Source organism: Cricetulus griseus, assembly GCF_003668045.3.
Source record: "Cricetulus griseus strain 17A/GY chromosome 1 unlocalized genomic scaffold, alternate assembly CriGri-PICRH-1.0 chr1_0, whole genome shotgun sequence".
Lineage (NCBI taxonomy): Eukaryota > Metazoa > Chordata > Mammalia > Rodentia > Cricetidae > Cricetulus > Cricetulus griseus.
Window position 1 is genome coordinate 115,865,224 of NW_023276806.1, and position 12,369 is coordinate 115,877,592.

A 12,369-nucleotide genomic window follows, 5' to 3' on the forward strand; every position below is an offset into this window, starting at 1 on the left:
GTGGTGAATGTAGAGACTCTTGGCTGCACAACCTGTGAGGAAAAGTGACCCGTGTGTGCCTAGCTCTAAAACAGACATCTATACGGTTCCCTTTAAGGCTCAAGGGACATTGCAGAAACATGAACAGGAAGAATGTAAGCACAGGAAGACTGGGAGAAGATAGTTATGTACCTTCTGAGCAAGATGCAACCATTGAAATCACAAACTCAGAACAGTATGAGCTGCCCACACCAGGTTCTGCAGGAGAGAATAGGTCTGTCCACAGATGTGGATGGAGGGGCCTTCCCCTCAATGCCAAACTGTTCACTGGTATATATTCAGGGAGAAAGGGAACTATTTTCTATAGCTGTATCCCTGTTGATAAGAAAGGATGAGGGGTTAGACAGAGTAATCAGCATGCATTACATACATGTGTGAAATTGTATATAACATGTGAAACAAAAGATTGAAATGTGGCCTGTTACTTGACACTACCTGGATATCTCCGGGAGTAGAACAAGCTTACTTACATGTGCTTATCACTAGTCACACATTCCAGTCTCTGGGTCAGTAGTCCAATTGGCTAAAACATTGGATTTTTGACAGCCACTTTTTGTCATGATTACAATCAACAGCTGAAGAGGAAAGATTATGTTGAGAGCACAGAAGTCTGCGAGGACTACAATTTCCACAGACATGGGAGAGCCTTTCAAGATTTAGCCTGTCCTTACACCTCTTCTGTCAAGTTCATATATATGCATTAAATACAAAGAAAAGTAAAAGATGAGTGTTGTTGTTGATAAGTTGGACTCTATCCAGTTGTGCAAAAACAGCCTTCTTTTGGCAACTTATACTAAGAAAGATATCCGGACAGTTGTATGTACAGCTTTGTTACCAATAGGAAGCAGTTTGCTTGAATAGATGAAGAAGTTTTACACTATTTAGAGAAATAGGTAATCATCACTATTCTGTTAAAGTAGTTCTGGATGAGTGCCCATGTGAGGGAGGAAGAGACACATGTGTCCTATCTGCTACTGTTTCTTTTTATCATTTTCCTGCTTCATTTTTCACATATGCCTGAGGGACAGGTGTCATCATATTTACTTCATAGTTTGGAAAATGGAGGCTCAGGCAAGTGGAGTAATTTGTGGAAAGCCATGGATCACCTGGATGCTTCAAATCTCACCTTCTCCCATCCTCTACCTCACCTTCTATCATCAATACCTTGCCTGTGTAGCCAGGACACATCCATACCAGGACACTTTTGCTAGCTTTTTGGATCCAAGTACATTTTCTTCTATGGCTTTTGTTGTCTCTCCTTCATCTACACAAGACTTTCTGTTCCTCCCTGTTGATGTCCTTGCATCCCTCTCTTCATTCAAGTGTCTGATGCAGCCTATGTGCTTTTTTTGTTGTCAACTTGACACAAGCTAAAGTTGTCTGAGACTTTTCTACAAGTGAGAAAATACCTTCATAAGATTGGTCTGTGGGCAAGCATGTGGGCATTTTCTTGACTGATGACTGTTGATTAATGTGGGAAGGCAGTGCCACCCATAGGATGATGGTCCTGAGCGCTATAAAGAAAGCTGGTAGAACAAGCCCTGAAGAACAAACCAGTAAGCAGCATTCTTCCATAGCCTCTGTATCAGTTTCTGCCTCAAGGTCTGTGCCTTGAGTTCCTGCCCTGACTTCCTTTAATGATGGAATGTTATGAGGAAATGTGAAGTGAAATAAACCATTTCCTCCCCTGACTTGAATTTGTCTTTGTGTTTTATCATAGCAATAGAAAACCTAACTAAGATGCTGGGCAGTGGTGGTGCATGCCTTTAATCCCAGCACTCGGGAGGCAGAGGCAGGAGGATCTCTGTGAGTTCAAGACCAGCCTGGTCTACAAGAGCTAGTTCCAGAACAGCCTCCAAAGCCACAGAGAAACCCTGTCTTGAAAACAAAACAACCCCCCCAAAAAAAACAACAACAAAACACCAAAACAAAACAAAAACCCAACTAACTAAGACAACATATTTTTTAAAAAATATTTGTATTTTTTTGCACAAGTGTTTTGTCTGGTGCCTACAAAAAAACAGAAAGGCCACCTGATTCCTGGAAGTGGAATTGCAGGAGCTGTAACTACCATGTGGGTGTTAGGTATAGAACCCTTATCCTCTGCAAGAACAGCAAGTGCACTTGCCAAGTTATCACCTTACTCTCATATGAAGCATCTTAATGTCTTATGTGTGATGTGGTTTGAGTGCTTTGGTATCCTCAGGATCTGTTGATTCATGCCTTACCCCTGAAGAGACTGGAAGAGAAAGTGCACTGTTAGGAAGCCATGTAGAAAAGATATAAGCCCTCATGAATGGAATAAGAGGAATCCAGAGACTGTCCCCATGTCTACCATGTGACTTACAGTGAACCGGGTCATAGGGCCTCACTAGAACCTTCTGGTGTCTTGATCTTGGACTTGCCAGTCTCTTGAACTCTTGAGAAGTAAAGTGCATTTCTTTATACATCATCAAGTGTATATTTTATTACAACATCATTAGAACACTAAGAAAATTAGTAACATGTAATTGTTTGGAGTGGTACTCAGAGAAAATGATACCTCTTAGTCAACTCCATGAGATGTTAAAGTAAGTGTGTGTGTGTGTGTGTGTGTGTGTGTGTGTGTGCGTGTGTGTGTGTGTGTGTAGGGGTAGATCTTAGAATGAATGTTGTACTTCTGGTTCTGCATAGATCTGAGGCATTAATCACCAGCTTTTCTTCTTATCGTCTCTTTTTCTTCTTATCTTTCTTTCTAAAGTAGAGTTTAAGCTGCATGCAGTACCTCACTTTCGTTTGTGGTATTGTCTAGAATCTTATATCAGCCATCCCTTCTTCTTCCCTATCCCTTCTCCCATTTTCTTTCTTCTTCTAGTCTTCTCCATCGTCCCTCTCCTCCTTCACTTGGAACTATATTTCCCATCTTGTCTCTAGTTGGATGAAGGTATAAGACAGATTGCCAGACATGAACTGTAGATAGAATAAGTGGATTGCATATAAGTGTAGCAATCCTCCCAGTCTGTTGCATAAAAACATCCTTGCAACTCCCTATTTATTCTCCTATCCATTCATCTTTGGGAAGAAATTCATGTCCTTAAATGACAGTGACAAATGAAGACCCTCCACAATCTCTCTTACAACAGTGACCTTTGCAGGGTTTTGATGTGAGAAATACTCAATGATTAAAGCCATTGAAATTTTGATTTTTTTTTGTTATACCAGCTAGCTTACAAAATATTCTGCTCTATTTGAAGGAGCCAGAACCAAGCCTGATTGTAACCTATTAACAATGCATAATGATGGGAACTTAACAGATATAGCAGATTTGTGGAGAGAGATGACTCATTTTAGTTTGTATGTAAGGCATTCTTGTGGGAGGCAGAATCTTGTACTTCCTCTTCACTTCATGACATTTCTATCTACAAGCAAAGTGAACAATGATGTGCACTGCCTAGAGGTCTCTGTCTCTCCACAGTTGTCCTCTGGAGATGTGACAGATAGGGACTACAGGGCTGAAGTTGTTTATTTCCATGTGTGCCTGCTTTGCCTTTCTGTGGGTTATAGGGTATTATCTATGAGACCATAGGTCTCTGTTAGGAGTGAGAAGACAATGAACAGAAGTAGAGGACACGGGGGATTTGGGCTACTTCTCCACACAACTTAGATATGCTTTCAGGGTCAGTTCTTGCCCTATCATGTGACGTCCACTTCTCTCTGATGGGGTATTGCTCAGTTTTATGACTTTGTGGGTCACACAATGCTCAGAACACATGGTAACTTCGTTGTTACTGGCCCAAGTAGCAGATGAAAATTTTCTTGAAAGAGAAATTATCTTTAGTGTCCAGAAACAACAAGAGAACCAATCACTCTGGATAACTTTTCTGATCATGCTAAAATGTATTCAAACAACCATATTTGACATTTCTTCTTATTTAAGAATAGATAGTGAAGATATTTAAGTACTGCCATTGCCATGGATTATTGTACTTTATTATTAGAAACAGTCTTTAAATGTATTCAAATGAGAGAGCCTATTTCAGAAAGCTCAAACCACGAAGAACACTTACACTTAACATTCTACTTTTCTAGAATACTCTTGGTTCCACTCTGGGTTCTCTAGAACATTCTTTGTAAGTGTGTGTCTGAGGGTAAGGGATAGGAATGGGGGCTTCGAGGAATGGGCTCACAGTTGCTGTTAAGAAAAATCCCATTATATGCACTTGGTGAGATGGAGACCCAGGGCAACTGATGGATGGTTTCAGGGCATATCTGTAGTCCTGAGAACCAGCACAGTTTCTATAGTAGGTCCCTGTCTAAATCTATGTGTGAAAGCAGGACAGTCAGTGAGGCTGGGTCAGAGAGAGAGGGGGTGGGGGAAGTTAGTCAGTCAAAGTTCCCCTGTGGAGCTTTCTGTTCCACTCAGCTGTCAACAGATTGGGTGAGAGAGGTCCACACCAGGGAGATGATCTGGTTTCCTCAGCTTACTAATTCAAATGTTAACCTCATCCAAAAACACCCTCACAAAACACCCGGAATAATGTTTAACCAGATATTTGGACATGAAGTCAAGTTGACACATAGAATTAAACCATCTCAGTCTGTATTTGTGATATCAAGCATCCATTTACAGAATTCTTCCACAAAGCATAATGTTTAATTGGAATTTTCAATTCCTCCTCTCTAGATTAGTTTTGAAAGAACAGGCTTCATTCTCTTCACCTTTTTCATGATTTAACTTATGTTATTTCTATTGGTAAATCCCACATAGAGCCTGAAGGCTGGGTTGAGTGCCCACTAATGATTTCCCCAACATTCCATGCTTTCCTATGTATAAAATCTTGAAAGAGAAACATAGCCAGAGGCAGAGCCCAATATGTTTATTATTGACATTTTCAACAAATGTCCTCTGAACAAAGGAATAAACAAGGCTATGTTTGGACCACATAGCGACATTGAAGGTAGTGGTGTGTTCATGTCAAGTTGCCAAGGCTTTTGAACTTTTAAAAACATTTTTATTTTTTCTTTTATATTTGATGTTTTAATATAATCACATGATTTCCTTTTCTTTTTCCTCTGTCCAAACTCTCCCAGATACTTCTTGCTTTGTTTGTTTTTATTAATTGTTGTTTTTCAAAAGACAAAAAATAAATTAAAAATGATCTATCTACTTCAGATTGAACATTTATTTCTAGTCAAATGTTTCTTTCCTTATTCTTCATTATTCCAACCTACTCAGTATGAGTTTATAGCAATAGGCTTCTTCCTAATTTGTAACACATATTGAATAGACATTTGGCACAGCTTTATGGCAATCCATTTTATCTGTGAAAATTGCCGACTTTATCATCCTTGGCTCTGCTTAGTTTTCGATTTAATGCTGTAGGCTCCAGGCCATTCTAAAAGTTTTTGTTTTAAGGTGAAAGTTTGATCTGATTGCCACCATAAGATAAAATGTCATTGCTCTGGTATTTTAAAGCTAGGAGACACAGCTCATCTGTGACAGTTGGGAAAGAATAAATAACTCCATCCCTTTGAGTGCAATTGGTTCAGCTGTAGCCTCAAGGCTCTAATCTTCCCTGAGGAAGGGTGAAGGGCCCATTTGAAAGAATTCTGTCTGTACAGATTGCTGTGAAGGTTTGGAGTTCAGTAACAGAGGAGAAGGGGAGAAGAAAGAATGATCAAAGGGAGAGGGTTAAACCATGCAGTAACTACCAGATGGAGCTCAGAGAGACAAGATTAGTAAGAGGAGCAAGAAGAAAATTAACTACAGCTCCTGTTCTTGTTTATGCAGGAATTCACTGAAATAACAATACCTCAGTGTAGAGAATCTGCAGATAGATGAAGAGTTGTCCCACCTTTATTTGAACACTGACACAGAAAGAATTGCTGAGTCCATCATGAATAGTTTTTCAGCTCAGGGAACCACAATGCAGTATGTTTCAGAGGACGACATGATGCCTGGCACAGCCCAGCTATTCAGGCCTTGGTGGGTGACAATCTTTGAATTTTAAATAAGGTAGACTTGGAATTAAGAGCAAGAGGAGGAATGTAGCTGCAGGACCAGGACTGGAGCTTGCTCAAGGAACTGACCATAGCTGTAATTCAGGCCTTTATCAGTACCCGGGAATGAGAGAAGGAAAAATTATGAAGAACTGGATAACTCTGAAACATACACCCAACAACAAATGGATACTTGGAACTTATAATCATATTTAGACTACCACACTACATTTTTCTCAGTTAATTCTTTTTTGGCATGCTTCTAAAGTCCTAAGTTAAATAATTTCACAGATTATTCAAAAGACCTTGATAATATTCCTTGGATTGTCTAGGCAGTATTTATGACCCCTTGTTGCTAGCCATGGACCAGCTCTGGTGGTTATCCAGGTCTTAGAGTTGCCATCCCCTCCTAATATTTGTGATACCCTGAACATTCAAAACACCATGGTACTGTCTGGAGAAGCTGCCACCACCTAATACCCATGACTGCTGAAATCCTTTATTGTTCCTTAATGACTATATTGGACCCCCATGCTTTAAGAGAATACACACTCCTCAAAATGGCAATTTTACAACCTATCTCTTAATCTTGGCTTTCTTCTTAGATTAAAATTACTGTATGTAGGAATACGAGTCAATATTTTCTTCTGTCATAGGTTTATCAACTGGCCCACTGTCACACAATGTTTTCAACAGGAAGTTGAAAGCCAGGCTCAGTATCATTGCTCCAAATCATTGTTTTTCTCTGAAATTCCTGAAGAAGCCTTTGAAAAATTATTATATTTGTTAGTATTTGCCTTTATATGTTTTCTAAACATATTACAAATGCAAAACAAAGAGTTCAAGGCCAAGGCAATCATCAATATAAGTGAGGACATGTCACAACTTTGATAAACTTACATGAGTCAAAGGACACTTCCTGTTTCTAGTTTTGTGTTAAACTCCAAGAATTCTCCAAGAATCCTTATTTAAATAAAATTATTTTCCCTTTTAATAATTAGAGATATATTCTGAAAATATGACTCTCAGTTGGTCTGCAAATCCTCTTTACATTTCTCGTACCCTGTGGAAAGTAATGGATTACTATTAGTTGACTGTTCTGGGACTCTCATTAAAAATATGGCTTTTGTCATCAGGACTGAGCTGCTGAATCTCTAACCTCCTTTGTGTGGTGCATGGTAATCTGCACTGAAACTGGAAAATTAAGTCACTGAGAGAATTTTGACAAGGCCATCTCCTATCTTTGTAAAGCACACAGACAAATAGATGAAAGTACTTGCAATGAAATAAAGAACTGCAAAGGAGTAAATGGATTCAGATGGGGAAAGGCCCCTCAGAGGCCACTGATACATTCTGAGAAACCCCACTTCCCTATGTGGCTCCCTCTGCTCCTTCTGGATCTATCAATACACATGCTCACACACTGAACAATCAATGCTTGCATCTTCCTCTGGAGGCAGATAGGCAACCACCACTGTTCCGATAGCTGCACAGTCCCTGACAAGCTCGTAGTTTTACATTGGGGAAAGCTAACAATTAGGCTGTAAACTCTCAGGAGTGGAAAAAATTAAGAATTGGATGAACATCATAATAAATGTCAACATAATTGTTAGCTTTGTGTTTGTAAGTTCTTGGCTCTCGTCCACAGAACTTCCTCCTGTTTCTTCCTTAAATTTCAGTTGAACTACTCCTATTTTCCATTTTTGATACTAAATAGTTCTTTCACTCTAATTTGATGACAAAAATATATTTTAATTTAAAACTCAAAATATGTTGTCTTGTAAAAATTATTCTTTTTTTCATCTTTAGAGAGCTCTCAGTTCCATGTTGTAGAACTAGAGTCATTTATTAGTCATCTTTTCTGCTGTTTCTTAACCCTCCTGCCAATACCACAAGGGAACCATTTTTCTCTTTGTTCTCTCTCCTCTCTCATCTTCACTCCTAACCTCTGTCCTCCCTAGTTACTCACACACCTCACACCTCCGCTCAGGTGCAGGCCTATTCAGATGCTTAGGCCCAAAAGAAACTTTAGGCATTGTTGACAGTGTTTACTAGCCAGGAGGCAATCCCTTAATGAAATACCTTCCAGACAAATGATCTATCTCCTCCACTTTTCCTGTATATTTTACAGTCAGAAAAGCACAACCAACCCATTCCTGATGCAATGCCCACTCACCTTCTATATTCCATCTTTTGTTCACAAATGTGCTTCCATTTCCCCATAGTAAATACAACAGTGCGTACACCTCCACCCTATTTTTCTGTAAGTTGCTCTCTATCTTAACAATCCCCTCATCATTGGAAAGTCATATAAATCTATGGTTGACTCTCTTTCTACATCCATTGGCCCTTCAGCTTATTGAAATTAGCCCCATATTCCTGTCAGTCTGTTGAAATCACTGTGGTAGAAATCAACAAGGACAAGCATTCTAATGACTACATACAGTGCGTCATTCTGCTTTATTTTTCTGCAGCAGTGACCACTGTTCCCCTTCAGTGATGTTCCCCTTCATTAGAATTCTATAGTCCTGGCCATGTTTCCAACTCTATCCCCTTTCTTATATAAGTTCTTTCTTTCATTGTTTCTTCTCTTAATGGTATCTTAAGATGTATCATGTAACCTTGCCACCCAGACTTCTGTATAGTCCTCATTCTTATTTTCTCTCCTGAGCTTTGTCTATATTTAGCCTTCCATTGCCTTTCTCTTCAGGAGCCTTTAGCAGGCTCTGTCTTTAAACTACTCTCAATACAAGATATCATGGTTCCATTGATACCAGATTTTCTTCTAAATTTACTATGTTCATTAATAGTAATCCAATTCAAGTCTAGAAGAAACATTAGACTTAGAGTCACAAGCCCAGATCAATTCCTAGATTCAGATGAGGCTCATGATGTTAGTGAGGTTCTCACCTGTGCCTCCATTTCCTCATATGAAAGGTTGTAATAATAATACTCCATAGAGTTTAAAAACGAAGTCAACGAGGACTAAACATGAAAGCATCTTGCAAGGACCCTCATGTGTAGCAAGCACAACCCAAGTAGCAGGTGAATTGACCACTTCTGTAAGAACCAGTGATGTGATACTATCCAGGGTGATTCCCTCAGCCAAGGCTTGGGGAGGAAGGAGAGACAGGTAAGAGCATGGGTTCAGGGTGGTGGAGGTTGTCTGGAGTAGGGGTGGCTGAGGTCAGCTGTAGGGGCATCCACACTCTATTTTCCTGTGCAGCAGTGGATGCTCACAGTCTGACCTGTGTTTCACTTGCTCCTCTGCAGTTATACTCACACCAACAGCTCTTTAACAGACTTCCTTGTTGCTAACAGAACCACATCAACAAAAACAGAATGGATGTTTTTCACTAAATAATACATTGTGACTGTTCTTCCAGTTAACAGAGAGGGATCTAACTAGATTCTTTTTAAAAAAGAACTAAAATGTCATAGTGCAGATGTAGTACAGTTTTAGACAAGGGCTTTATTTTGCTTCACCACTCCCCACCCCTATATCCACTTAAACCCTTCCACCCTCAGTATTCCCCCCTTTCACTTTCATACCAACAGTCCTACTAACCCCCTGAGCCTTCTCCCTGAGACAACTACCCTCCCACAGGCCTCTTTCTAGTTTCCTGGTCCACACATACCCAGTCCCACCCAAATATACATATATAAAGTCTCAAAGCTAGAATGTGCACATGAGAGAGAATGTGTGGTGTGTCTTTCTCATCTCACTTAATACCATCATGTCCAGTCAAATTTCTTCAGCCATTCCCTGTTAAGAGCCACACTGTCTCCACTTTGCTCTTGGTATCCATCGATACCCTGGATTATGGTTAGGCACACAGCTGGTTTTATTTATATAGAGAAAGTTATCAATAGTTAATTAGCTTTGCTGTAGGGCATTTTCAAGTTTAGTGTTAGTAAGTAGATTATGTAACAAAATGCCAAGTGCCTCTTCTTAGGTATTTGTTTGTGGCTCTCAAAGCACACAGCCTTTGCCCACTTTCACAGTAGTTTGTCCTAAAACAGTGACTCCTAGGAATCTTATATTAGCCGCCTTTGGCCTTTAGATTTGTAACTCACTAACTTGACTCCTTTTTATCTTCGTTCATCAATTGTAATAACTTAACCCTAAAAATTTAGTTTGTGTATTCAATTCTATCTATTTCTTTGAGGATTTTTATGATTCTTAATTTTTATTCCATGGTTTTCCCCCATTTACATAGAAAAATCTTTGTATTTTTCTTCTAAGATTCTTATTGTTTTATTTTTTACATTTAAACATGAAAAGGAATTAGGAGTTTCATTTTGTTTTCTTAATCTTGTTGGAGGAGTCAATCAATCGAGGCAACAGAATTCATTGCACACAGTGTTCTCTCCTACTGCCCTGGATGGGTGTGTGCATGTGTGAAGTCATTGCATTTGCTCGGGAAAGTTCTGGGTCAGGCATGGCTTTCCTTTCAGTGCTGATCACTGTGGCAAGACAGAGACAGAGCAGCCCAGCAGGCCACAAGAGCAGAGGATGAGGAGGGTGCACACTGGCCACAGAGACTTCTTTAAGACTCATCATCCTCTTCAGTCTTTATAGAAGATGAAATGATAAACTTAGTCTTCAGCTTAAGACTTTCACAGCTGTGACAGCATTTTTTGGCTAAAATCATTTCCAAGCTTTCTTTTATTAGGTTAACATTCTAAATTTGTTTTAATTTTCTGAAATGATATATGCTTTCCAGGAGAAGGCTACAAGAAGATGAAGTTAAACTGAGCCAGTTCTCTGCCCTTTGGGTAAGTGATTTCCATGTGGATGGGGACCTTGGTCCAAGGGGACTTTCAGGACTGTATGTGGTCAGGTCTTTCTGGTGTGAAAAGTTTGTCACTCCACATCTGTTGGCTTGAATTTCCCTGCTTTGGGGAAATTTCTCCTCATTTCTAGTTCTTTTTATCTTTATCGAAACTCTGATTTTGTGTATTCTTATGTACCTAAGATCTATCTTTTTTTTCCTTTTCCTTGCATGTTTTTTTTAATAAGCATGATTTTATTCTCTTTGTGAAATATTTCTTCCAACATATCAGCTAATACCTTTTAAATATTATCCGTTGGCATTTTAAATTTAAGAATCACATTGGCAGATCACATAAAACAATAAATTATAGTAATTATCATGTACATTAAATATTAATATGTGTATGATCATGTATATATTATGTATATAGGTGTGTATGTACATATATGTACATGTGTGTGTATGCAGATGCATATGCATATAGGTGATGTGGGATGCCCTTCTGTATGCTACAAATATGCATCGATTTTATTGATTGATGAATAAAGTTGTTTTAGCCAATGGTCAGGAAAAATACAGCTAGGCAGGAAATTCAAGCAAAGATACAGAGAGAAGGAAGGCAGAGTCAGGGAGGCACCATGTAGCTGCCAGGGAAGCAAAATGTGAGGCAACAACCCTCATGGTAAAATATAGAATATTAGACCTCATTGTAAAATATAGAATAGAATACTAGAAATGGGCTAATTTGTAGGTAGAACTAGCCACTAAGAAGCCTGAGCCAATGGCTAAACAATTATAATTTAGCTTTGGTGTGATTATTTCATAATTGGCTATGGGGACCCAGGAGAAAAACTGGTCCAGTGAGAATGAGCAAGACAGAGGAAAAAAAGCTTCCAGCTTTTGTGTGTGTGTGTGTGTGTGTGTGTGTGTGTGTGTGTGAGAGAGAGAGAGAGAGGAGAGAGAGAGAGAGGAGAGAGAGAGAGAGAGAGAGAGAGAGAGACTGGTGATGGCAGTTGCCAGGATTGTGGTTTTCATAAGCATGTTCTATTTGTATTAAAAGGCCACATTCTTTTCCTTTATTTATTTTTTTTTTGTGATCAAACACAAGATTTTGTACACATTAGGCAAGTGTTTTACCACTGAGCAACACCGCAGCATCTTTTACCTTTACAGCCCCAGGACAACATCAAGCTCAGGGCCATACTTATATTGTTAAATTAATGAACAAACAAAGAATGAGTGTTGAATGGCTGAGATTGCTCCTCACATTAGATGAAGCCACACAGGAGCTTGAGAGAAACAGGTGAAACAGAAAGAAATACTCTTCTGATTCTATTTTAGTGGGGTTTTGTTTTTGTTATTCTTTGAGATTAGGGTTTTACTATGCAACCTTAGCTGGCCTGGAACTTGCTATGTGGACCAGACTGACTTTGAACACAGAAATCTACCAACCTCTTCCTCTTCTTCCTCTACCTCCTGATTTCGGGGAGGGGGGGTTAAAGGTGTGCACCACCATGTCTTACATCTATTTTCTGTTTTAAATCACAAATTGTATCTGCTTCATGTTGTGCAA